The sequence below is a fragment of the Acipenser ruthenus genome, unplaced genomic scaffold (genome assembly GCF_902713425.1).
Source record: "Acipenser ruthenus unplaced genomic scaffold, fAciRut3.2 maternal haplotype, whole genome shotgun sequence".
Lineage (NCBI taxonomy): Eukaryota > Metazoa > Chordata > Actinopteri > Acipenseriformes > Acipenseridae > Acipenser > Acipenser ruthenus.
The window spans coordinates 72,247-89,128 of record NW_026708107.1 but is presented as its reverse complement, the minus strand read 5'-3'; the positions used below and the strand labels follow the sequence as shown (position 1 = coordinate 89,128).

The 16,882-nt window shown below is 43.8% G+C and overlaps 73 non-coding genes and 2 pseudogenes across 73 annotated transcripts; all 75 read right to left on the bottom strand.

The window, feature by feature from the left end:
• Positions 1-18: 18 nt before the first annotated feature.
• Positions 19-136, bottom strand: LOC131729088 (5S ribosomal RNA; annotated as a pseudogene).
• Positions 137-250: 114 nt separating this feature from the next.
• Positions 251-369, bottom strand: LOC131729430 (5S ribosomal RNA). The gene has a single exon (XR_009323382.1). It is a non-coding gene; the product is annotated as a 5S ribosomal RNA (ribosomal RNA).
• A 100-nt stretch (positions 370-469) lies between these two features.
• On the bottom strand, positions 470-588 carry LOC131728974 (5S ribosomal RNA). The gene has a single exon (XR_009322974.1). It is a non-coding gene; the product is annotated as a 5S ribosomal RNA (ribosomal RNA).
• A 100-nt stretch (positions 589-688) lies between these two features.
• On the bottom strand, positions 689-807 carry LOC131728983 (5S ribosomal RNA). Its single transcript, XR_009322983.1, has one exon. It is a non-coding gene; the product is annotated as a 5S ribosomal RNA (ribosomal RNA).
• Positions 808-921: 114 nt separating this feature from the next.
• Positions 922-1,040, bottom strand: LOC131729429 (5S ribosomal RNA). Its single transcript, XR_009323381.1, has one exon. It is a non-coding gene; the product is annotated as a 5S ribosomal RNA (ribosomal RNA).
• Positions 1,041-1,140: 100 nt separating this feature from the next.
• On the bottom strand, positions 1,141-1,259 carry LOC131729428 (5S ribosomal RNA). The gene has a single exon (XR_009323380.1). It is a non-coding gene; the product is annotated as a 5S ribosomal RNA (ribosomal RNA).
• A 100-nt stretch (positions 1,260-1,359) lies between these two features.
• Positions 1,360-1,478, bottom strand: LOC131728962 (5S ribosomal RNA). Its single transcript, XR_009322962.1, has one exon. It is a non-coding gene; the product is annotated as a 5S ribosomal RNA (ribosomal RNA).
• Positions 1,479-1,592: 114 nt separating this feature from the next.
• On the bottom strand, positions 1,593-1,711 carry LOC131729427 (5S ribosomal RNA). The gene has a single exon (XR_009323379.1). It is a non-coding gene; the product is annotated as a 5S ribosomal RNA (ribosomal RNA).
• Positions 1,712-1,825: 114 nt separating this feature from the next.
• On the bottom strand, positions 1,826-1,944 carry LOC131728982 (5S ribosomal RNA). The gene has a single exon (XR_009322982.1). It is a non-coding gene; the product is annotated as a 5S ribosomal RNA (ribosomal RNA).
• Positions 1,945-2,044: 100 nt separating this feature from the next.
• Positions 2,045-2,163, bottom strand: LOC131729426 (5S ribosomal RNA). The gene has a single exon (XR_009323378.1). It is a non-coding gene; the product is annotated as a 5S ribosomal RNA (ribosomal RNA).
• A 114-nt stretch (positions 2,164-2,277) lies between these two features.
• On the bottom strand, positions 2,278-2,396 carry LOC131729425 (5S ribosomal RNA). The gene has a single exon (XR_009323377.1). It is a non-coding gene; the product is annotated as a 5S ribosomal RNA (ribosomal RNA).
• A 114-nt stretch (positions 2,397-2,510) lies between these two features.
• Positions 2,511-2,629, bottom strand: LOC131729424 (5S ribosomal RNA). The gene has a single exon (XR_009323376.1). It is a non-coding gene; the product is annotated as a 5S ribosomal RNA (ribosomal RNA).
• Positions 2,630-2,743: 114 nt separating this feature from the next.
• Positions 2,744-2,862, bottom strand: LOC131728911 (5S ribosomal RNA). Its single transcript, XR_009322911.1, has one exon. It is a non-coding gene; the product is annotated as a 5S ribosomal RNA (ribosomal RNA).
• A 100-nt stretch (positions 2,863-2,962) lies between these two features.
• On the bottom strand, positions 2,963-3,081 carry LOC131729423 (5S ribosomal RNA). Its single transcript, XR_009323375.1, has one exon. It is a non-coding gene; the product is annotated as a 5S ribosomal RNA (ribosomal RNA).
• A 114-nt stretch (positions 3,082-3,195) lies between these two features.
• Positions 3,196-3,314, bottom strand: LOC131728929 (5S ribosomal RNA). Its single transcript, XR_009322929.1, has one exon. It is a non-coding gene; the product is annotated as a 5S ribosomal RNA (ribosomal RNA).
• A 114-nt stretch (positions 3,315-3,428) lies between these two features.
• LOC131729422 (5S ribosomal RNA) lies at positions 3,429-3,547 on the bottom strand. The gene has a single exon (XR_009323374.1). It is a non-coding gene; the product is annotated as a 5S ribosomal RNA (ribosomal RNA).
• A 100-nt stretch (positions 3,548-3,647) lies between these two features.
• LOC131729421 (5S ribosomal RNA) lies at positions 3,648-3,766 on the bottom strand. The gene has a single exon (XR_009323372.1). It is a non-coding gene; the product is annotated as a 5S ribosomal RNA (ribosomal RNA).
• A 100-nt stretch (positions 3,767-3,866) lies between these two features.
• Positions 3,867-3,985, bottom strand: LOC131729419 (5S ribosomal RNA). Its single transcript, XR_009323370.1, has one exon. It is a non-coding gene; the product is annotated as a 5S ribosomal RNA (ribosomal RNA).
• Positions 3,986-4,099: 114 nt separating this feature from the next.
• LOC131729418 (5S ribosomal RNA) lies at positions 4,100-4,218 on the bottom strand. Its single transcript, XR_009323369.1, has one exon. It is a non-coding gene; the product is annotated as a 5S ribosomal RNA (ribosomal RNA).
• Positions 4,219-4,332: 114 nt separating this feature from the next.
• LOC131729417 (5S ribosomal RNA) lies at positions 4,333-4,451 on the bottom strand. Its single transcript, XR_009323368.1, has one exon. It is a non-coding gene; the product is annotated as a 5S ribosomal RNA (ribosomal RNA).
• Positions 4,452-4,565: 114 nt separating this feature from the next.
• Positions 4,566-4,684, bottom strand: LOC131729416 (5S ribosomal RNA). The gene has a single exon (XR_009323367.1). It is a non-coding gene; the product is annotated as a 5S ribosomal RNA (ribosomal RNA).
• A 100-nt stretch (positions 4,685-4,784) lies between these two features.
• Positions 4,785-4,903, bottom strand: LOC131729415 (5S ribosomal RNA). The gene has a single exon (XR_009323366.1). It is a non-coding gene; the product is annotated as a 5S ribosomal RNA (ribosomal RNA).
• A 100-nt stretch (positions 4,904-5,003) lies between these two features.
• LOC131729414 (5S ribosomal RNA) lies at positions 5,004-5,122 on the bottom strand. The gene has a single exon (XR_009323365.1). It is a non-coding gene; the product is annotated as a 5S ribosomal RNA (ribosomal RNA).
• A 114-nt stretch (positions 5,123-5,236) lies between these two features.
• Positions 5,237-5,355, bottom strand: LOC131729337 (5S ribosomal RNA). Its single transcript, XR_009323288.1, has one exon. It is a non-coding gene; the product is annotated as a 5S ribosomal RNA (ribosomal RNA).
• Positions 5,356-5,469: 114 nt separating this feature from the next.
• Positions 5,470-5,588, bottom strand: LOC131728960 (5S ribosomal RNA). Its single transcript, XR_009322960.1, has one exon. It is a non-coding gene; the product is annotated as a 5S ribosomal RNA (ribosomal RNA).
• A 114-nt stretch (positions 5,589-5,702) lies between these two features.
• On the bottom strand, positions 5,703-5,821 carry LOC131729413 (5S ribosomal RNA). The gene has a single exon (XR_009323364.1). It is a non-coding gene; the product is annotated as a 5S ribosomal RNA (ribosomal RNA).
• Positions 5,822-5,921: 100 nt separating this feature from the next.
• Positions 5,922-6,040, bottom strand: LOC131729412 (5S ribosomal RNA). Its single transcript, XR_009323363.1, has one exon. It is a non-coding gene; the product is annotated as a 5S ribosomal RNA (ribosomal RNA).
• Positions 6,041-6,154: 114 nt separating this feature from the next.
• Positions 6,155-6,273, bottom strand: LOC131729411 (5S ribosomal RNA). The gene has a single exon (XR_009323362.1). It is a non-coding gene; the product is annotated as a 5S ribosomal RNA (ribosomal RNA).
• A 100-nt stretch (positions 6,274-6,373) lies between these two features.
• On the bottom strand, positions 6,374-6,492 carry LOC131729410 (5S ribosomal RNA). The gene has a single exon (XR_009323361.1). It is a non-coding gene; the product is annotated as a 5S ribosomal RNA (ribosomal RNA).
• A 100-nt stretch (positions 6,493-6,592) lies between these two features.
• Positions 6,593-6,711, bottom strand: LOC131729408 (5S ribosomal RNA). The gene has a single exon (XR_009323359.1). It is a non-coding gene; the product is annotated as a 5S ribosomal RNA (ribosomal RNA).
• Positions 6,712-6,825: 114 nt separating this feature from the next.
• LOC131729407 (5S ribosomal RNA) lies at positions 6,826-6,944 on the bottom strand. The gene has a single exon (XR_009323358.1). It is a non-coding gene; the product is annotated as a 5S ribosomal RNA (ribosomal RNA).
• Positions 6,945-7,044: 100 nt separating this feature from the next.
• LOC131729406 (5S ribosomal RNA) lies at positions 7,045-7,163 on the bottom strand. Its single transcript, XR_009323357.1, has one exon. It is a non-coding gene; the product is annotated as a 5S ribosomal RNA (ribosomal RNA).
• A 100-nt stretch (positions 7,164-7,263) lies between these two features.
• On the bottom strand, positions 7,264-7,382 carry LOC131729405 (5S ribosomal RNA). The gene has a single exon (XR_009323356.1). It is a non-coding gene; the product is annotated as a 5S ribosomal RNA (ribosomal RNA).
• A 100-nt stretch (positions 7,383-7,482) lies between these two features.
• LOC131729404 (5S ribosomal RNA) lies at positions 7,483-7,601 on the bottom strand. The gene has a single exon (XR_009323355.1). It is a non-coding gene; the product is annotated as a 5S ribosomal RNA (ribosomal RNA).
• Positions 7,602-7,715: 114 nt separating this feature from the next.
• On the bottom strand, positions 7,716-7,834 carry LOC131729403 (5S ribosomal RNA). Its single transcript, XR_009323354.1, has one exon. It is a non-coding gene; the product is annotated as a 5S ribosomal RNA (ribosomal RNA).
• Positions 7,835-7,948: 114 nt separating this feature from the next.
• On the bottom strand, positions 7,949-8,067 carry LOC131729402 (5S ribosomal RNA). Its single transcript, XR_009323353.1, has one exon. It is a non-coding gene; the product is annotated as a 5S ribosomal RNA (ribosomal RNA).
• A 100-nt stretch (positions 8,068-8,167) lies between these two features.
• LOC131728948 (5S ribosomal RNA) lies at positions 8,168-8,286 on the bottom strand. Its single transcript, XR_009322948.1, has one exon. It is a non-coding gene; the product is annotated as a 5S ribosomal RNA (ribosomal RNA).
• A 100-nt stretch (positions 8,287-8,386) lies between these two features.
• Positions 8,387-8,505, bottom strand: LOC131728976 (5S ribosomal RNA). The gene has a single exon (XR_009322976.1). It is a non-coding gene; the product is annotated as a 5S ribosomal RNA (ribosomal RNA).
• Positions 8,506-8,619: 114 nt separating this feature from the next.
• Positions 8,620-8,738, bottom strand: LOC131729026 (5S ribosomal RNA). The gene has a single exon (XR_009323026.1). It is a non-coding gene; the product is annotated as a 5S ribosomal RNA (ribosomal RNA).
• Positions 8,739-8,838: 100 nt separating this feature from the next.
• Positions 8,839-8,957, bottom strand: LOC131729401 (5S ribosomal RNA). Its single transcript, XR_009323352.1, has one exon. It is a non-coding gene; the product is annotated as a 5S ribosomal RNA (ribosomal RNA).
• A 100-nt stretch (positions 8,958-9,057) lies between these two features.
• On the bottom strand, positions 9,058-9,176 carry LOC131728946 (5S ribosomal RNA). Its single transcript, XR_009322946.1, has one exon. It is a non-coding gene; the product is annotated as a 5S ribosomal RNA (ribosomal RNA).
• Positions 9,177-9,276: 100 nt separating this feature from the next.
• On the bottom strand, positions 9,277-9,395 carry LOC131729400 (5S ribosomal RNA). The gene has a single exon (XR_009323351.1). It is a non-coding gene; the product is annotated as a 5S ribosomal RNA (ribosomal RNA).
• Positions 9,396-9,509: 114 nt separating this feature from the next.
• Positions 9,510-9,628, bottom strand: LOC131729399 (5S ribosomal RNA). The gene has a single exon (XR_009323350.1). It is a non-coding gene; the product is annotated as a 5S ribosomal RNA (ribosomal RNA).
• Positions 9,629-9,728: 100 nt separating this feature from the next.
• On the bottom strand, positions 9,729-9,847 carry LOC131729044 (5S ribosomal RNA). Its single transcript, XR_009323045.1, has one exon. It is a non-coding gene; the product is annotated as a 5S ribosomal RNA (ribosomal RNA).
• A 114-nt stretch (positions 9,848-9,961) lies between these two features.
• On the bottom strand, positions 9,962-10,080 carry LOC131729039 (5S ribosomal RNA). The gene has a single exon (XR_009323039.1). It is a non-coding gene; the product is annotated as a 5S ribosomal RNA (ribosomal RNA).
• A 100-nt stretch (positions 10,081-10,180) lies between these two features.
• On the bottom strand, positions 10,181-10,299 carry LOC131729397 (5S ribosomal RNA). Its single transcript, XR_009323348.1, has one exon. It is a non-coding gene; the product is annotated as a 5S ribosomal RNA (ribosomal RNA).
• Positions 10,300-10,413: 114 nt separating this feature from the next.
• On the bottom strand, positions 10,414-10,532 carry LOC131729396 (5S ribosomal RNA). Its single transcript, XR_009323347.1, has one exon. It is a non-coding gene; the product is annotated as a 5S ribosomal RNA (ribosomal RNA).
• A 100-nt stretch (positions 10,533-10,632) lies between these two features.
• LOC131729395 (5S ribosomal RNA) lies at positions 10,633-10,751 on the bottom strand. Its single transcript, XR_009323346.1, has one exon. It is a non-coding gene; the product is annotated as a 5S ribosomal RNA (ribosomal RNA).
• A 114-nt stretch (positions 10,752-10,865) lies between these two features.
• Positions 10,866-10,974, bottom strand: LOC131729134 (5S ribosomal RNA; annotated as a pseudogene).
• Positions 10,975-11,088: 114 nt separating this feature from the next.
• Positions 11,089-11,207, bottom strand: LOC131729394 (5S ribosomal RNA). The gene has a single exon (XR_009323345.1). It is a non-coding gene; the product is annotated as a 5S ribosomal RNA (ribosomal RNA).
• Positions 11,208-11,307: 100 nt separating this feature from the next.
• On the bottom strand, positions 11,308-11,426 carry LOC131729393 (5S ribosomal RNA). Its single transcript, XR_009323344.1, has one exon. It is a non-coding gene; the product is annotated as a 5S ribosomal RNA (ribosomal RNA).
• Positions 11,427-11,526: 100 nt separating this feature from the next.
• Positions 11,527-11,645, bottom strand: LOC131729392 (5S ribosomal RNA). Its single transcript, XR_009323343.1, has one exon. It is a non-coding gene; the product is annotated as a 5S ribosomal RNA (ribosomal RNA).
• A 100-nt stretch (positions 11,646-11,745) lies between these two features.
• Positions 11,746-11,864, bottom strand: LOC131729391 (5S ribosomal RNA). Its single transcript, XR_009323342.1, has one exon. It is a non-coding gene; the product is annotated as a 5S ribosomal RNA (ribosomal RNA).
• A 114-nt stretch (positions 11,865-11,978) lies between these two features.
• On the bottom strand, positions 11,979-12,097 carry LOC131729390 (5S ribosomal RNA). Its single transcript, XR_009323341.1, has one exon. It is a non-coding gene; the product is annotated as a 5S ribosomal RNA (ribosomal RNA).
• A 114-nt stretch (positions 12,098-12,211) lies between these two features.
• LOC131729389 (5S ribosomal RNA) lies at positions 12,212-12,330 on the bottom strand. The gene has a single exon (XR_009323340.1). It is a non-coding gene; the product is annotated as a 5S ribosomal RNA (ribosomal RNA).
• A 114-nt stretch (positions 12,331-12,444) lies between these two features.
• LOC131728968 (5S ribosomal RNA) lies at positions 12,445-12,563 on the bottom strand. The gene has a single exon (XR_009322968.1). It is a non-coding gene; the product is annotated as a 5S ribosomal RNA (ribosomal RNA).
• A 114-nt stretch (positions 12,564-12,677) lies between these two features.
• LOC131729388 (5S ribosomal RNA) lies at positions 12,678-12,796 on the bottom strand. Its single transcript, XR_009323339.1, has one exon. It is a non-coding gene; the product is annotated as a 5S ribosomal RNA (ribosomal RNA).
• Positions 12,797-12,896: 100 nt separating this feature from the next.
• LOC131729386 (5S ribosomal RNA) lies at positions 12,897-13,015 on the bottom strand. Its single transcript, XR_009323337.1, has one exon. It is a non-coding gene; the product is annotated as a 5S ribosomal RNA (ribosomal RNA).
• Positions 13,016-13,129: 114 nt separating this feature from the next.
• LOC131729385 (5S ribosomal RNA) lies at positions 13,130-13,248 on the bottom strand. The gene has a single exon (XR_009323336.1). It is a non-coding gene; the product is annotated as a 5S ribosomal RNA (ribosomal RNA).
• Positions 13,249-13,348: 100 nt separating this feature from the next.
• Positions 13,349-13,467, bottom strand: LOC131729384 (5S ribosomal RNA). Its single transcript, XR_009323335.1, has one exon. It is a non-coding gene; the product is annotated as a 5S ribosomal RNA (ribosomal RNA).
• A 114-nt stretch (positions 13,468-13,581) lies between these two features.
• Positions 13,582-13,700, bottom strand: LOC131729021 (5S ribosomal RNA). The gene has a single exon (XR_009323021.1). It is a non-coding gene; the product is annotated as a 5S ribosomal RNA (ribosomal RNA).
• A 100-nt stretch (positions 13,701-13,800) lies between these two features.
• Positions 13,801-13,919, bottom strand: LOC131729383 (5S ribosomal RNA). Its single transcript, XR_009323334.1, has one exon. It is a non-coding gene; the product is annotated as a 5S ribosomal RNA (ribosomal RNA).
• Positions 13,920-14,033: 114 nt separating this feature from the next.
• Positions 14,034-14,152, bottom strand: LOC131729382 (5S ribosomal RNA). The gene has a single exon (XR_009323333.1). It is a non-coding gene; the product is annotated as a 5S ribosomal RNA (ribosomal RNA).
• A 100-nt stretch (positions 14,153-14,252) lies between these two features.
• LOC131728932 (5S ribosomal RNA) lies at positions 14,253-14,371 on the bottom strand. The gene has a single exon (XR_009322932.1). It is a non-coding gene; the product is annotated as a 5S ribosomal RNA (ribosomal RNA).
• A 97-nt stretch (positions 14,372-14,468) lies between these two features.
• On the bottom strand, positions 14,469-14,587 carry LOC131729381 (5S ribosomal RNA). The gene has a single exon (XR_009323332.1). It is a non-coding gene; the product is annotated as a 5S ribosomal RNA (ribosomal RNA).
• A 114-nt stretch (positions 14,588-14,701) lies between these two features.
• Positions 14,702-14,820, bottom strand: LOC131729380 (5S ribosomal RNA). The gene has a single exon (XR_009323331.1). It is a non-coding gene; the product is annotated as a 5S ribosomal RNA (ribosomal RNA).
• A 100-nt stretch (positions 14,821-14,920) lies between these two features.
• On the bottom strand, positions 14,921-15,039 carry LOC131729379 (5S ribosomal RNA). Its single transcript, XR_009323330.1, has one exon. It is a non-coding gene; the product is annotated as a 5S ribosomal RNA (ribosomal RNA).
• Positions 15,040-15,153: 114 nt separating this feature from the next.
• Positions 15,154-15,272, bottom strand: LOC131728923 (5S ribosomal RNA). The gene has a single exon (XR_009322923.1). It is a non-coding gene; the product is annotated as a 5S ribosomal RNA (ribosomal RNA).
• Positions 15,273-15,372: 100 nt separating this feature from the next.
• Positions 15,373-15,491, bottom strand: LOC131729378 (5S ribosomal RNA). The gene has a single exon (XR_009323329.1). It is a non-coding gene; the product is annotated as a 5S ribosomal RNA (ribosomal RNA).
• A 114-nt stretch (positions 15,492-15,605) lies between these two features.
• Positions 15,606-15,724, bottom strand: LOC131728973 (5S ribosomal RNA). The gene has a single exon (XR_009322973.1). It is a non-coding gene; the product is annotated as a 5S ribosomal RNA (ribosomal RNA).
• Positions 15,725-15,824: 100 nt separating this feature from the next.
• Positions 15,825-15,943, bottom strand: LOC131728922 (5S ribosomal RNA). The gene has a single exon (XR_009322922.1). It is a non-coding gene; the product is annotated as a 5S ribosomal RNA (ribosomal RNA).
• A 114-nt stretch (positions 15,944-16,057) lies between these two features.
• Positions 16,058-16,176, bottom strand: LOC131729165 (5S ribosomal RNA). Its single transcript, XR_009323116.1, has one exon. It is a non-coding gene; the product is annotated as a 5S ribosomal RNA (ribosomal RNA).
• Positions 16,177-16,290: 114 nt separating this feature from the next.
• LOC131729377 (5S ribosomal RNA) lies at positions 16,291-16,409 on the bottom strand. Its single transcript, XR_009323328.1, has one exon. It is a non-coding gene; the product is annotated as a 5S ribosomal RNA (ribosomal RNA).
• Positions 16,410-16,509: 100 nt separating this feature from the next.
• Positions 16,510-16,628, bottom strand: LOC131729375 (5S ribosomal RNA). Its single transcript, XR_009323326.1, has one exon. It is a non-coding gene; the product is annotated as a 5S ribosomal RNA (ribosomal RNA).
• A 114-nt stretch (positions 16,629-16,742) lies between these two features.
• Positions 16,743-16,861, bottom strand: LOC131729063 (5S ribosomal RNA). The gene has a single exon (XR_009323068.1). It is a non-coding gene; the product is annotated as a 5S ribosomal RNA (ribosomal RNA).
• Positions 16,862-16,882: the final 21 nt, after the last annotated feature.

Sequence of the window (16,882 nt, the reverse complement as noted above, 5' to 3'; positions counted from 1 at the left end):
GTAATTACAAAAATGTAATGCCTGCAGCATTGATATTCCCACGTGGTCTCCCATCCAAGTACTAACCAAGCCCAACATTGCTTAGCTTCTGAGATCAGACGAGATCAGGCTTATTCAAGGTGGTGTGGCCGCAGGCGATTGCATTTCTGCTTTCATGACTTTTATGTTTAGTGAGCTGGGGGTGATTCCTCCAAAATTTCCTTTTGTCCTCCACACATTTCAATTGTAAAATGTAATTACAAAAATGTAATGCCTGCAGCACTTGATATTCCCAGGTGGTCTCCCATCCAAGTACTAACCAAGCCCAACATTGCTTAGCTTCTGAGATCAGACGAGATCAGGCTTATTCAAGGTGGTGTGGCCGCAGGCGATTGCATTTCTGCTTTCATGACTTTTATGTTTAGTGAGCTGGGGGTGATTCCTCCAAAATTTCCTTTTGTCCTCCACACATTTCAATTGTAAAATGTAATGCCAGCAGCACTTGATATTCCCAGGTGGTCTCCCATCCAAGTACTAACCAAGCCCAACATTGCTTAGCTTCTGAGATCAGACGAGATCAGGCTTATTCAAGGTGGTGTGGCCGCAGGCGATTGCATTTCTGCTTTCATGACTTTTATGTTTAGTGAGCTGGGGGTGATTCCTCCAAAATTTCCTTTTGTCCTCCACACATTTCAATTGTAAAATGTAATGCCTGCAGCACTTGATATTCCCAGGTGGTCTCCCATCCAAGTACTAACCAAGCCCAACATTGCTTAGCTTCAGAGATCAGACGAGATCAGGCTTATTCAAGGTGGTGTGGCCGCAGGCGATTGCTGTTCTGCTTTCATGACTTTTATGTTTAGTGAGCTGGGGGTGATTCCTCCAAAATTTCCTTTTGTCCTCCACACATTTCAATTGTAAAATGTAATTACAAAAACGTAATGCCTGCAGCACTTGATATTCCCAGGTGGTCTCCCATCCAAGTACTAACCAAGCCCAACATTGCTTAGCTTCTGAGATCAGACGAGATCAGGCTTATTCAAGGTGGTGTGGCCGCAGGCGATTGCATTTCTGCTTTCATGACTTTTATGTTTAGTGAGCTGGGGGTGATTCCTCCAAAATTTCCTTTTGTCCTCCACACATTTCAATTGTAAAATGTAATGCCTGCAGCACTTGATATTCCCAGGTGGTCTCCCATCCAAGTACTAACCAAGCCCAACATTGCTTAGCTTCTGAGATCAGACGAGATCAGGCTTATTCAAGGTGGTGTGGCCGCAGGCGATTGCATTTCTGCTTTCATGACTTTTATGTTTAGTGAGCTGGGGGTGATTCCTCCAAAATTTCCTTTTGTCCTCCACACATTTCAATTGTAAAATGTAATGCCTGCAGCACTTGATATTCCCAGGTGGTCTCCCATCCAAGTACTAACCAAGCCCAACATTGCTTAGCTTCTGAGATCAGACAAGATCAGGTTTATTCAAGGTGGTGTGGCCGCAGGCGATTGCATTTCTGCTTTCATGACTTTTATGTTTAGTGAGCTGGGGGTGATTCCTCCAAAATTTCCTTTTGTCCTCCACACATTTCTATTGTAAAATGTAATTACAAAAATGTAATGCCTGCAGCACTTGATATTCCCAGGTGGTCTCCCATCCAAGTACTAACCAAGCCCAACATTGCTTAGCTTCTGAGATCAGACGAGATCAGGCTTATTCAAGGTGGTGTGGCCGCAGGCGATTGCATTTCTGCTTTCATGACTTTTATGTTTAGTGAGCTGGGGGTGATTCCTCCAAAATTTCCTTTTGTCCTCCACACATTTCAATTGTAAAATGTAATTACAAAAATGTAATGTCTGCAGCACTTGATATTCCCAGGTGGTCTCCCATCCAAGTACTAACCAAGCCCAACATTGCTTAGCTTCTGAGATCAGACGAGATCAGGCTTATTCAAGGTGGTGTGGCCGCAGGCGATTGCATTTCTGCTTTCATGACTTTTATGTTTAGTGAGCTGGGGGTGATTCCTCCAAAATTTCCTTTTGTCCTCCACACATTTCAATTGTAAAATGTAATGCCTGCAGCACTTGATATTCCCAGGTGGTCTCCCATCCAAGTACTAACCAAGCCCAACATTGCTTAGCTTCTGAGATCAGACGAGATCAGGCTTATTCAAGGTGGTGTGGCCGCAGGCGATTGCATTTCTGCTTTCATGACTTTTATGTTTAGTGAGCTGGGGGTGATTCCTCCAAAATTTCCTTTTGTCCTCCACACATTTCAATTGTAAAATGTAATTACAAAAATGTAATGCCTGCAGCACTTGATATTCCCAGGTGGTCTCCCATCCAAGTACTAACCAAGCCCAACATTGCTTAGCTTCTGAGATCAGACGAGATCAGGCTTATTCAAGGTGGTGTGGCCGCAGGCGATTGCATTTCTGCTTTCATGACTTTTATGTTTAGTGAGCTGGGGGTGATTCCTCCAAAATTTCCTTTTGTCCTCCACACATTTCAATTGTAAAATGTAATTACAAAAATGTAATGCCTGCAGCACTTGATATTCCCAGGTGGTCTCCCATCCAAGTACTAACCAAGCCCAACATTGCTTAGCTTCTGAGATCAGACGAGATCAGGCTTATTCAAGGTGGTGTGGCCGCAGGCGATTGCATTTCTGCTTTCATGACTTTTATGTTTAGTGAGCTGGGGGTGATTCCTCCAAAATTTCCTTTTGTCCTCCACACATTTCAATTGTAAAATGTAATTACAAAAATGTAATGTCTGCAGCACTTGATATTCCCAGGTGGTCTCCCATCCAAGTACTAACCAAGCCCAACATTGCTTAGCTTCTGAGATCAGACGAGATCAGGCTTATTCAAGGTGGTGTGGCCGCAGACGATTGCATTTCTGCTTTCATGACTTTTATGTTTAGTGAGCTGGGGGTGATTCCTCCAAAATTTCCTTTTGTCCTCCACACATTTCAATTGTAAAATGTAATGCCTGCAGCACTTGATATTCCCAGGTGGTCTCCCATCCAAGTACTAACCAAGCCCAACATTGCTTAGCTTCTGAGATCAGACGAGATCAGGCTTATTCAAGGTGGTGTGGCCGCAGGCGATTGCATTTCTGCTTTCATGACTTTTATGTTTAGTGAGCTGGGGGTGATTCCTCCAAAATTTCCTTTTGTCCTCCACACATTTCAATTGTAAAATGTAATTACAAAAATGTAATGCCTGCAGCACTTGATATTCCCAGGTGGTCTCCCATCCAAGTACTAACCAAGCCCAACATTGCTTAGCTTCTGAGATCAAACGAGATCAGGCTTATTCAAGGTGGTGTGGCCGCAGGCGAATGCATTTCTGCTTTCATGACTTTTATGTTTAGTGAGCTGGGGGTGATTCCTACAAAATTTCCTTTTGTCCTCCACACATTTCAATTGTAAAATGTAATTACAAAAATGTAATGCCTGCAGCACTTGATATTCCCAGGTGGTCTCCCATCCAAGTACTAACCAAGCCCAACATTGCTTAGCTTCTGAGATCAGACGAGATCAGGCTTATTCAAGGTGGTGTGGCCGCAGGCGATTGCATTTCTGCTTTCATGACTTTTATGTTTAGTGAGCTGGGGGTGATTCCTCCAAAATTTCCTTTTGTCCTCCACACATTTCAATTGTAAAATGTAATGCCTGCAGCACTTGATATTCCCAGGTGGTCTCCCATCCAAGTACTAACCAAGCCCAACATTGCTTAGCTTCTGAGATCAGACGAGATCAGGCTTATTCAAGGTGGTGTGGCCGCAGGCGATTGCATTTCTGCTTTCATGACTTTTATGTTTAGTGAGCTGGGGGTGATTCCTCCAAAATTTCCTTTTGTCCTCCACACATTTCAATTGTAAAATGTAATGCCTGCAGCACTTGATATTCCCAGGTGGTCTCCCATCCAAGTACTAACCAAGCCCAACATTGCTTAGCTTCTGAGATCAGACGAGATCAGGCTTATTCAAGGTGGTGTGGCCGCAGGCGATTGCATTTCTGCTTTCATGACTTTTATGTTTAGTGAGCTGGGGGTGATTCCTCCAAAATTTCCTTTTGTCCTCCACACATTTCAATTGTAAAATGTAATTACAAAAATGTAATGCCTGCAGCACTTGATATTCCCAGGTGGTCTCCCATCCAAGTACTAACCAAGCCCAACATTGCTTAGCTTCTGAGATCAGACGAGATCAGGCTTATTCAAGGTGGTGTGGCCGCAGGCGATTGCATTTCTGCTTTCATGACTTTTATGTTTAGTGAGCTGGGGGTGATTCCTCCAAAATTTCCTTTTGTCCTCCACACATTTCAATTGTAAAATGTAATTACAAAAATGTAATGCCTGCAGCACTTGATATTCCCAGGTGGTCTCCCATCCAAGTACTAACCAAGCCCAACATTGCTTAGCTTCTGAGATCAGACGAGATCAGGCTTATTCAAGGTGGTGTGGCCGCAGGCGATTGCATTTCTGCTTTCATGACTTTTATGTTTAGTGAGCTGGGGGTGATTCCTCCAAAATTTCCTTTTGTCCTCCACACATTTCAATTGTAAAATGTAATTACAAAAATGTAATGCCTGCAGCACTTGATATTCCCAGGTGGTCTCCCATCCAAGTACTAACCAAGCCCAACATTGCTTAGCTTCTGAGATCAGACGAGATCAGGCTTATTCAAGGTGGTGTGGCCGCAGGCGATTGCATTTCTGCTTTCATGACTTTTATGTTTAGTGAGCTGGGGGTGATTCCTCCAAAATTTCCTTTTGTCCTCCACACTTTTCTATTGTAAAATGTAATGCCTGCAGCACTTGATATTCCCAGGTGGTCTCCCATCCAAGTACTAACCAAGCCCAACATTGCTTAGCTTCTGAGATCAGACGAGATCAGGCTTATTCAAGGTGGTGTGGCCGCAGGCGATTGCATTTCTGCTTTCATGACTTTTATGTTTAGTGAGCTGGGGGTGATTCCTCCAAAATTTCCTTTTGTCCTCCACACATTTCAATTGTAAAATGTAATGCCTGCAGCACTTGATATTCCCAGGTGGTCTCCCATCCAAGTACTAACCAAGCCCAACATTGCTTAGCTTCTGAGATCAGACGAGATCAGGCTTATTCAAGGTGGTGTGGCCGCAGGCGTTTGCATTTCTGCTTTCATGACTTTTATGTTTAGTGAGCTGGGGGTGATTCCTCCAAAATTTCCTTTTGTCCTCCACACATTTCTATTGTAAAATGTAATTACAAAAATGTAATGCCTGCAGCACTTGATATTCCCAGGTGGTCTCCCATCCAAGTACTAATCAAGCCCAACATTGCTTAGCTTCTGAGATCAGACGAGATCAGGCTTATTCAAGGTGGTGTGGCCGCAGGCGATTGCATTTCTGCTTTCATGACTTTTATGTTTAGTGAGCTGGGGGTGATTCCTCCAAAATTTCCTTTTGTCCTCCACACATTTCAATTGTAAAATGTAATTACAAAAATGTAATGCCTGCAGCACTTGATATTCCCAGGTGGTCTCCCATCCAAGTACTAACCAAGCCCAACATTGCTTCGCTTCTGAGATCAGACGAGATCAGGCTTATTCAAGGTGGTGTGGCCGCAGGCGATTGCATTTCTGCTTTCATGACTTTTATGTTTAGTGAGCTGGGGGTGATTCCTCCAAAATTTCCTTTTGTCCTCCACACATTTCTATTGTAAAATGTAATTACAAAAATGTAATGCCTGCAGCACTTGATATTCCCAGGTGGTCTCCCATCCAAGTACTAACCAAGCCCAACATTGCTTAGCTTCTGAGATCAGACGAGATCAGGCTTATTCAAGGTGGTGTGGCCGCAGGCGAATGCATTTCTGCTTTCATGACTTTTATGTTTAGTGAGCTGGGGGTGATTCCTCCAAAATTTCCTTTTGTCCTCCACACATTTCAATTGTAAAATGTAATGCCTGCAGCACTTGATATTCCCAGGTGGTCTCCCATCCAAGTACTAACCAAGCCCAACATTGCTTAGCTTCTGAGATCAGACGAGATCAGGCTTATTCAAGGTGGTGTGGCCGCAGGCGATTGCATTTCTGCTTTCATGACTTTTATGTTTAGTGAGCTGGGGGTGATTCCTCCAAAATTTCCTTTTGTCCTCCACACATTTCAATTGTAAAATGTAATTACAAAAATGTAATGCCTGCAGCACTTGATATTCCCAGGTGGTCTCCCATCCAAGTACTAACCAAGCCCAACATTGCTTAGCTTCTGAGATCAGACGAGATCAGGCTTATTCAAGGTGGTGTGGCCGCAGGCGATTGCATTACTGCTTTCATGACTTTTATGTTTAGTGAGCTGGGGGTGATTCCTCCAAAATTTCCTTTTGTCCTCCACACATTTCAATTGTAAAATGTAATGCCTGCAGCACTTGATATTCCCAGGTGGTCTCCCATCCAAGTACTAACCAAGCCCAACATTGCTTAGCTTCTGAGATCAGACGAGATCAGGCTTATTCAAGGTGGTGTGGCCGCAGGCGATTGCATTTCTGCTTTCATGACTTTTATGTTTAGTGAGCTGGGGGTGATTCCGCCAAAATTTCCTTTTGTCCTCCACACATTTCAATTGTAAAATGTAATGCCTGCAGCACTTGATATTCCCAGGTGGTCTCCCATCCAAGTACTAACCAAGCCCAACATTGCTTAGCTTCTGAGATCAGACGAGATCAGGCTTATTCAAGGTGGTGTGGCCGCAGGCGATTGCATTTCTGCTTTCATGACTTTTATGTTTAGTGAGCTGGGGGTGATTCCTCCAAAATTTCCTTTTGTCCTCCACACATTTCAATTGTAAAATGTAATTACAAAAATGTAATGCCTGCAGCACTTGATATTCCCAGGTGGTCTCCCATCCAAGTACTAACCAAGCCCAACATTGCTTAGCTTCTGAGATCAGACGAGATCAGGCTTATTCAAGGTGGTGTGGCCGCAGGCGTTTGCATTTCTGCTTTCATGACTTTTATGTTTAGTGAGCTGGGGGTGATTCCTCCAAAATTTCCTTTTGTCCTCCACACATTTCAATTGTAAAATGTAATGCCTGCAGCACTTGATATTCCCAGGTGGTCTCCCATCCAAGTACTAACCAAGCCCAACATTGCTTAGCTTCTGAGATCAGACGAGATCAGGCTTATTCAAGGTGGTGTGGCCGCAGGCGATTGCATTTCTGCTTTCATGACTTTTATGTTTAGTGAGCTGGGGGTGATTCCTCCAAAATTTCCTTTTGTCCTCCACACATTTCAATTGTAAAATGTAATGCCTGCAGCACTTGATATTCCCAGGTGGTCTCCCATCCAAGTACTAACCAAGCCCAACATTGCTTAGCTTCTGAGATCAGACGAGATCAGGCTTATTCAAGGTGGTGTGGCCGCAGGCGATTGCATTTCTGCTTTCATGACTTTTATGTTTAGTGAGCTGGGGGTGATTCCTCCAAAATTTCCTTTTGTCCTCCACACATTTCAATTGTAAAATGTAATGCCTGCAGCACTTGATATTCCCAGGTGGTCTCCCATCCAAGTACTAACCAAGCCCAACATTGCTTAGCTTCTGAGATCAGACGAGATCAGGCTTATTCAAGGTGGTGTGGCCGCAGGCGATTGCATTTCTGCTTTCATGACTTTTATGTTTAGTGAGCTGGGGGTGATTCCTCCAAAATTTCCTTTTGTCCTCCACATATTTCAATTGTAAAATGTAATTACTAAAATGTAATGCCTGCAGCACTTGATATTCCCAGGTGGTCTCCCATCCAAGTACTAACCAAGCCCAACATTGCTTAGCTTCTGAGATCAGACGAGATCAGGCTTATTCAAGGTGGTGTGGCCGCAGGCGATTGCATTTCTGCTTTCATGACTTTTATGTTTAGTGAGCTGGGGGTGATTCCTCCAAAATTTCCTTTTGTCCTCCACACATTTCAATTGTAAAATGTAATTACAAAAATGTAATGCCTGCAGCACTTGATATTCCCAGGTGGTCTCCCATCCAAGTACTAACCAAGCCCAACATTGCTTAGCTTCTGAGATCAGACGAGATCAGGCTTATTCAAGGTGGTGTGGCCGCAGGCGATTGCATTTCTGCTTTCATGACTTTTATGTTTAGTGAGCTGGGGGTGATTCCTCCAAAATTTCCTTTTGTCCTCCACACATTTCAATTGTAAAACGTAATGCCTGCAGCACTTGATATTCCCAGGTGGTCTCCCATCCAAGTACTAACCAAGCCCAACATTGCTTAGCTTCTGAGATCCGACGAGATCAGGCTTATTCAAGGTGGTGTGGCCGCAGGCGATTGCATTTCTGCTTTCATGACTTTTATGTTTAGTGAGCTGGGGGTGATTCCTCCAAAATTTCCTTTTGTCCTCCACACATTTCTATTGTAAAATGTAATGCCTGCAGCACTTGATATTCCCAGGTGGTCTCCCATCCAAGTACTAACCAAGCCCAACATTGCTTAGCTTTTGAGATCAGACGAGATCAGGCTTATTCAAGGTGGTGTGGCCGCAGGCGATTGCATTTCTGCTTTCATGACTTTTATGTTTAGTGAGCTGGGGGTGATTCCTCCAAAATTTCCTTTTGTCCTCCACACATTTCTATTGTAAAATGTAATTACAAAAATGTAATGCCTGCAGCACTTGATATTCCCACGTGGTCTCCCATCCAAGTACTAACCAAGCCCAACATTGCTTAGCTTCTAAGATCAGACGAGATCAGGCTTATTCAAGGTGGTGTGGCCGCAGGCGATTGCATTTCTGCTTTCATGACTTTTATGTTTAGTGAGCTGGGGGTGATTCCTCCAAAATTTCCTTTTGTCCTCCACACATTTCAATTGTAAAATGTAATGCCTGCAGCACTTGATATTCCCAGGTGGTCTCCCATCCAAGTACTAACCAAGCCCAACATTGCTTAGCTTCTGAGATCAGACGAGATCAGGCTTATTCAAGGTGGTGTGGCCGCAGGCGATTGCATTTCTGCTTTCATGACTTTTATGTTTAGTGAGCTGGGGGTGATTCCTCCAAAATTTCCTTTTGTCCTCCACACATTTCAATTGTAAAATGTAATGCCTGCAGCACTTGATATTCCCAGGTGGTCTCCCATCCAAGTACTAACCAAGCCCAACATTGCTTAGCTTCTGAGATCCGACGAGATCAGGCTTATTCAAGGTGGTGTGGCCGCAGGCGATTGCTGTTCTGCTTTCATGACTTTTATGTTTAGTGAGCTGGGGGTGATTCCTCCAAAATTTCCTTTTGTCCTCCACACATTTCAATTGTAAAATGTAATGCCTGCAGCACTTGATATTCCCAGGTGGTCTCCCATCCAAGTACTAACCAAGCCCAACATTGCTTAGCTTCTGAGATCAGACGAGATCAGGCTTATTCAAGGTGGTGTGGCCGCAGGCGATTGCATTTCTGCTTTCATGACTTTTATGTTTAGTGAGCTGGGGGTGATTCCTCCAAAATTTCCTTTTGTCCTCCACACATTTCAATTGTAAAATGTAATTACAAAAATGTAATGCCTGCAGCACTTGATATTCCCAGGTGGTCTCCCATCCAAGTACTAACCAAGCCCAACATTGCTTAGCTTCTGAGATCAGACGAGATCAGGCTTATTCAAGGTGGTGTGGCCGCAGGCGATTGCATTTCTGCTTTCATGACTTTTATGTTTAGTGAGCTGGGGGTGATTCCTCCAAAATTTCCTTTTGTCCTCCACACATTTCAATTGTAAAATGTAATGCCTGCAGCACTTGATATTCCCAGGTGGTCTCCCATCCAAGTACTAACCAAGCCCAACATTGCTTAGCTTCTGAGATCAGACGAGATCAGGCTTATTCAAGGTGGTGTGGCCGTAGGCGATTGCATTTCTGCTTTCATGACTTTTATGTTTAGTGAGCTGGGGGTGATTCCTCCAAAATTTCCTTTTGTCCTCCACACATTTCAATTGTAAAATGTAATTACAAAAATGTAATGCCTGCAGCACTTGATATTCCCAGGTGGTCTCCCATCCAATTACTAACCAAGCCCAACATTGCTTAGCTTCTGAGATCAGACGAGATCAGGCTTATTCAAGGTGGTGTGGCCGCAGGCGATTGCATTTCTGCTTTCATGACTTTTATGTTTAGTGAGCTGGGGGTGATTCCTCCAAAATTTCCTTTTGTCCTCCACACATTTCAATTGTAAAATGTAATGCCTGCAGCACTTGATATTCCCAGGTGGTCTCCCATCCAAGTACTAACCAAGCCCAACATTGCTTAGCTTCTGAGATCAGACGAGATCAGGCTTATTCAAGGTGGTGTGGCCGCAGGCGATTGCTGTTCTGCTTTCATGACTTTTATGTTTAGTGAGCTGGGGGTGATTCCTCCAAAATTTCCTTTTGTCCTCCACACATTTCAATTGTAAAATGTAATTACTAAAATGTAATGCCTGCAGCACTTGATATTCCCAGGTGGTCTCCCATCCAAGTACTAACCAAGCCCAACATTGCTTAGCTTCTGAGATCAGACGAGATCAGGCTTATTCAAGGTGGTGTGGCCGCAGGCGATTGCATTTCTGCTTTCATGACTTTTATGTTTAGTGAGCTGGGGGTGATTCCTCCAAAATTTCCTTTTGTCCTCCACACATTTCAATTGTAAAATGTAATGCCTGCAGCACTTGATATTCCCAGGTGGTCTCCCATCCAAGTACTAACCAAGCCCAACATTGCTTAGCTTCTGAGATCAGACGAGATCAGGCTTATTCAAGGTGGTGTGGCCGCAGGCGATTGCATTTCTGCTTTCATGACTTTTATGTTTAGTGAGCTGGGGGTGATTCCTCCAAAATTTCCTTTTGTCCTCCACACATTTCAATTGTAAAATGTAATTACAAAAACATAATGCCTGCAGCACTTGATATTCCCAGGTGGTCTCCCATCCAAGTACTAACCAAGCCCAACATTGCTTAGCTTCTGAGATCAGACTTATTCAAGGTGGTGTGGCCGCAGGCGATTGCATTTCTGCTTTCATGACTTTTATGTTTAGTGAGCTGGGGGTGATTCCTCCAAAATTTCCTTTTGTCCTCCACACATTTCAATTGTAAAATGTAATTACAAAAATGTAATGCCTGCAGCACTTGATATTCCCAGGTGGTCTCCCATCCAAGTACTAACCAAGCCCAACATTGCTTAGCTTCTGAGATCAGACGAGATCAGGCTTATTCAAGGTGGTGTGGCCGCAGGCGATTGCATTTCTGCTTTCATGACTTTTATGTTTAGTGAGCTGGGGGTGATTCCTCCAAAATTTCCTTTTGTCCTCCACACATTTCAATTGTAAAATGTAATGCCTGCAGCACTTGATATTCCCAGGTGGTCTCCCATCCAAGTACTAACCAAGCCCAACATTGCTTAGCTTCTGAGATCAGACGAGATCAGGCTTATTCAAGGTGGTGTGGCCGCAGGCGATTGCATTTCTGCTTTCATGACTTTTATGTTTAGTGAGCTGGGGGTGATTCCTCCAAAATTTCCTTTTGTCCTCCACACATTTCTATTGTAAAATGTAATGCCTGCAGCACTTGATATTCCCAGGTGGTCTCCCATCCAAGTACTAACCAAGCCCAACATTGCTTAGCTTCTGAGATCAGACGAGATCAGGCTTATTCAAGGTGGTGTGGCCGCAGGCGATTGCATTTCTGCTTTCATGACTTTTATGTTTAGTGAGCTGGGGGTGATTCCTCCAAAATTTCCTTTTGTCCTCCACACATTTCAATTGTAAAATGTAATGCCTGCAGCACTTGATATTCCCAGGTGGTCTCCCATCCAAGTACTAACCAAGCCCAACATTGCTTAGCTTCTGAGATCAGACGAGATCAGGCTTATTCAAGGTGGTGTGGCCGCAGGCGATTGCATTTCTGCTTTCATGACTTTTATGTTTAGTGAGCTGGGGGTGATTCCTCCAAAATTTCCTTTTGTCCTCCACACATTTCAATTGTAAAATGTAATTACAAAAATGTAATGCCTGCAGCACTTGATATTCCCAGGTGGTCTCCCATCCAAGTACTAACCAAGCCCAACATTGCTTAGCTTCTGAGATCAGACGAGATCAGGCTTATTCAAGGTGGTGTGGCCGCAGGCGATTGCATTTCTGCTTTCATGACTTTTATGTTTAGTGAGCTGGGGGTGATTCCTCCAAAATTTCCTTTTGTCCTCCACACATTTCAATTGTAAAATGTAATTACAAAAATGTAATGCCTGCAGCACTTGATATTCCCAGGTGGTCTCCCATCCAAGTACTAACCAAGCCCAACATTGCTTAGCTTCTGAGATCAGACGAGATCAGGCTTATTCAAGGTGGTGTGGCCGCAGGCGATTGCATTTCTGCTTTCATGACTTTTATGTTTAGTGAGCTGGGGGTGATTCCTCCAAAATTTCCTTTTGTCCTCCACACATTTCAATTGTAAAATGTAATTACAAAAATGTAATGCCTGCAGCACTTGATATTCCCAGGTGGTCTCCCATCCAAGTACTAACCAAGCCCAACATTGCTTAGCTTCTGAGATCAGACGAGATCAGGCTTATTCAAGGTGGTGTGGCCGCAGGTGATTACATTTCTGCTTTCATGACTTTTATGTTTAGTGAGCTGGGGGTGATTCCTCCAAAATTTCCTTTTGTCCTCCACACATTTCAATTGTAAAATGTAATTACAAAAATGTAATGCCTGCAGCACTTGATATTCCCAGGTGGTCTCCCATCCAAGTACTAACCAAGCCCAACATTGCTTAGCTTCTGAGATCAGACGAGATCAGGCTTATTCAAGGTGGTGTGGCCGCAGGCGATTGCATTTCTGCTTTCATGACTTTTATGTTTAGTGAGCTGGGGGTGATTCCTCCAAAATTTCCTTTTGTCCTCCACACATTTCAATTGTAAAATGTAATGCCTGCAGCACTTGATATTCCCAGGTGGTCTCCCATCCAAGTACTAACCAAGCCCAACATTGCTTAGCTTCTGAGATCAGACGAGATCAGGCTTATTCAAGGTGGTGTGGCCGCAGGCGATTGCATTTCTGCTTTCATGACTTTTATGTTTAGTGAGCTGGGGGTGATTCCTCCAAAATTTCCTTTTGTCCTCCACACATTTCAATTGTAAAATGTAATTACAAAAATGTAATGCCTGCAGCACTTGATATTCCCAGGTGGTCTCCCATCCAAGTACTAACCAAGCCCAACATTGCTTAGCTTCTGAGATCAGACGAGATCAGGCTTATTCAAGGTGGTGTGGCCGCAGGCGATTGCATTTCTGCTTTCATGACTTTTATGTTTAGTGAGCTGGGGGTGATTCCTCCAAAATTTCCTTTTTTCCTCCACACATTTCAATTCTAAAATGTAATGCCTGCAGCACTTGATATTCCCAGGTGGTCTCCCATCCAAGTACTAACCAAGCCCAACATTGCTTAGCTTCTGAGATCAGACGAGATCAGGCTTATTCAAGGTGGTGTGGCCGCAGGCGATTGCATTTCTGCTTTCATGACTTTTATGTTTAGTGAGCTGGGGGTGATTCCTCCAAAATTTCCTTTTGTCCTCCACACATTTCAATTGTAAAATGTAATTACAAAAATGTAATGCCTGCAGCACTTGATATTCCCAGGTGGTCTCCCATCCAAGTACTAACCAAGCCCAACATTGCTTAGCTTCTGAGATCAGACGAGATCAGGCCTATTCAAGGTGGTGCGGCCGCAGGCGATTGCATTTCTGCTTTCATGACTTTTATGTTTAGTGAGCTGGGGGTGATTCCTCCAAAATTTCCTTTTGTCCTCCACACATTTCAATTGTAAAATGTAATGCCTGCAGCACTTGATATTCCCAGGTGGTCTCCCATCCAAGTACTAACCAAGCCCAACATTGCTTAGCTTCTGAGATCAGACGAGATCAGGCTTATTCAAGGTGGTGTGGCCGCAGGCGATTGCATTTCTGCTTTCATGACTTTTATGTTTAGTGAGCTGGGGGTGATTCCTCCAAAATTTCCTTTTGTCCTCCACACATTTCAATTGTAAAATGTAATTACAAAAATGTAATGCCTGCAGCACTTGATATTCCCAGGTGGTCTCCCATCCAAGTACTAACCAAGCCCAACATTGCTTAGCTTCTGAGATCAGACGAGATCAGGCTTATTCAAGGTGGTGTGGCCGCAGGCGTTTGCATTTCTGCTTTCATGACTTTTATGTTTAGTGAGCTGGGGGTGATTCCTCCAAAATTTCCTTTTGTCCTCCACACATTTCAATTGTAAAATGTAATGCCTGCAGCACTTGATATTCCCAGGTGGTCTCCCATCCAAGTACTAACCAAGCCCAACATTGCTTAGCTTCTGAGATCAGACGAGATCAGGCCTATTCAAGGTGGTGTGGCCGCAGGCGATTGCATTTCTGCTTTCATGACTTTTATGTTTAGTGAGCTGGGGGTGATTCCTCCAAAATTCCCTTTTGTCCACACATTTCAATTGTAAAATATAATGCCTGCAGCACTTGATATTCCCAGGTGGTCTCCCATCCAAGTACTAACCAAGCCCAACATTGCTTAGCTTCTGAGATCAGACGAGATCAGGCTTATTCAAGGTGGTGTGGCCGCAGGCGATTGCATTTCTGCTTTCATGACTTTTATGTTTAGTGAGCTGGGGGTGATTCCTCCAAAATTTCCTTTTGTCCTCCACACATTTCAATTGTAAAATGTAATTACAAAAATGTAATGCCTGCAGCACTTGATATTCCCAGGTGGTCTCCCATCCAAGTACTAACCAAGCCCAACATTGCTTAGCTTCTGAGATCAGACGAGATCAGGCTTATTCAAGGTGGTGTGGCCGCAGGCGATTGCATTTCTGCTTTCATGACTTTTATGTTTAGTGAGCTGGGGGTGATTCCTCCAAAATTTCCTTTTGTCCTCCACACATTTCAATTGTAAAATGTAATGCCTGCAGCACTTGATATTCCCAGGTGGTCTCCCATCCAAGTACTAACCAAGCCCAACATTGCTTAGCTTCTGAGATCAGACGAGATCAGGCTTATTCAAGGTGGTGTGGCCGCAGGCGATTGCATTTCTGCTTTCATGACTTTTATGTTTAGTGAGCTGGGGGTGATTCCTCCAAAATTTCCTTTTGTCCTCCACACATTTCAATTGTAAAATGTAATTACAAAAATGTAATGCCTGCAGCACTTGATATTCCCACGTGGTCTCCCATCCAAGTACTAACCAAGCCCAACATTGCTTAGCTTCTGAGATCAGACGAGATCAGGCTTATTCAAGGTGGTGTGGCCGCAGGCGATTGCATTTCTGCTTTCATGACTTTTATGTTTAGTGAGCTGGGGGTGATTCCTCCAAAATTTCCTTTTTTCCTCCACACATTTCAATTCTAAAATGTAATGCCTGCAGCACTTGATATTCCCAGGTGGTCTCCCATCCAAGTACTAACCAAGCCCAACATTGCTTAGCTTCTGAGATCAGACGAGATCAGGCTTATTCAAGGTGGTGTGGCCGCAGGCGATTGCATTTCTGCTTTCATGACTTTTATGTTTAGTGAGCTGGGGGTGATTCCTCCAAAATTTCCTTTTGTCCTCCACACATTTCAATTGTAAAATGTAATTACAAAAATGTAATGCCTGCAGCACTTGATATTCCCAGGTGGTCTCCCATCCAAGTACTAACCAAGCCCAACATTGCTTAGCTTCTGAGATCAGACGAGATCAGGCTTATTCAAGGTGGTGCGGCCGCAGGCGATTGCATTTCTGCTTTCATGACTTTTATGTTTAGTGAGCTGGGGGTGATTCCTCCAAAATTTCCTTTTGTCCTCCACACATTTCAATTGTAAAATGTAATGCCTGCAGCACTTGATATTCCCACGTGGTCTCCCATCCAAGTACTAACCAAGCCCAACATTGCTTAGCTTCTGAGATCAGACGAGATCAGGCTTATTCAAGGTGGTGTGGCCGCAGGCGATTGCATTTCTGCTTTCATGACTTTTATGTTTAGTGAGCTGGGGGTGATTCCTCCAAAATTTCCTTTTGTCCTCCACACATTTCAATTGTAAAATGTAATTACAAAAATGTAATGCCTGCAGCACTTGATATTCCCAGGAGGTCTCCCATCCAAGTACTAACCAAGCCCAACATTGCTTAGCTTCTGAGATCAGACGAGATCAGGCTTATTCAAGGTGGTGTGGCCGCAGGCGATTGCATTTCTGCTTTCATGACTTTTATGTTTAGTGAGCTGGGGGTGATTCCTCCAAAATTTCCTTTTGTCCTCCACACATTTCAATTGTAAAATGTAATTACAAAAATGTAATGCCTGCAGCACTTGATATTCCCAGGTGGTCTCCCATCCAAGTACTAACCAAGCCCAACATTGCTTAGCTTCTGAGATCAGACGAGATCAGGCTTATTCAAGGTGGTGTGGCCGCAGGCGATTGCATTTCTGCTTTCATGACTTTTATGTTTAGTGAGCTGGGGGTGATTCCTCCAAAATTTCCTTTTGTCCTCCACACATTTCAATTGTAAAATGTAATGCCTGCAGCACTTGATATTCCCAGGTGGTCTCCCATCCAAGTACTAACCAAGCCCAACATTGCTTAGCTTCTGAGATCAGACGAGATCAGGCTTATTCAAGGTGGTGTGGCCGCAGGCGATTGCATTTCTGCTTTCATGACTTTTATGTTTAGTGAGCTGGGGGTGATTCCTCCAAAATTTCCTTTTGTCCTCCACACATTTCAATTGTAAAATGTAATTACAAAAATGTAATGCCTGCAGCACTTGATATTCCCACGTGGTCTCCCATCCAAGTACTAACCAAGCCCAACATTGCTCAGCTTCTGAGATCAGACGAGATCAGGCTTATTCAAGGTGGTGTGGCCGCAGGCGATTGCATTTCTGCTTTCATG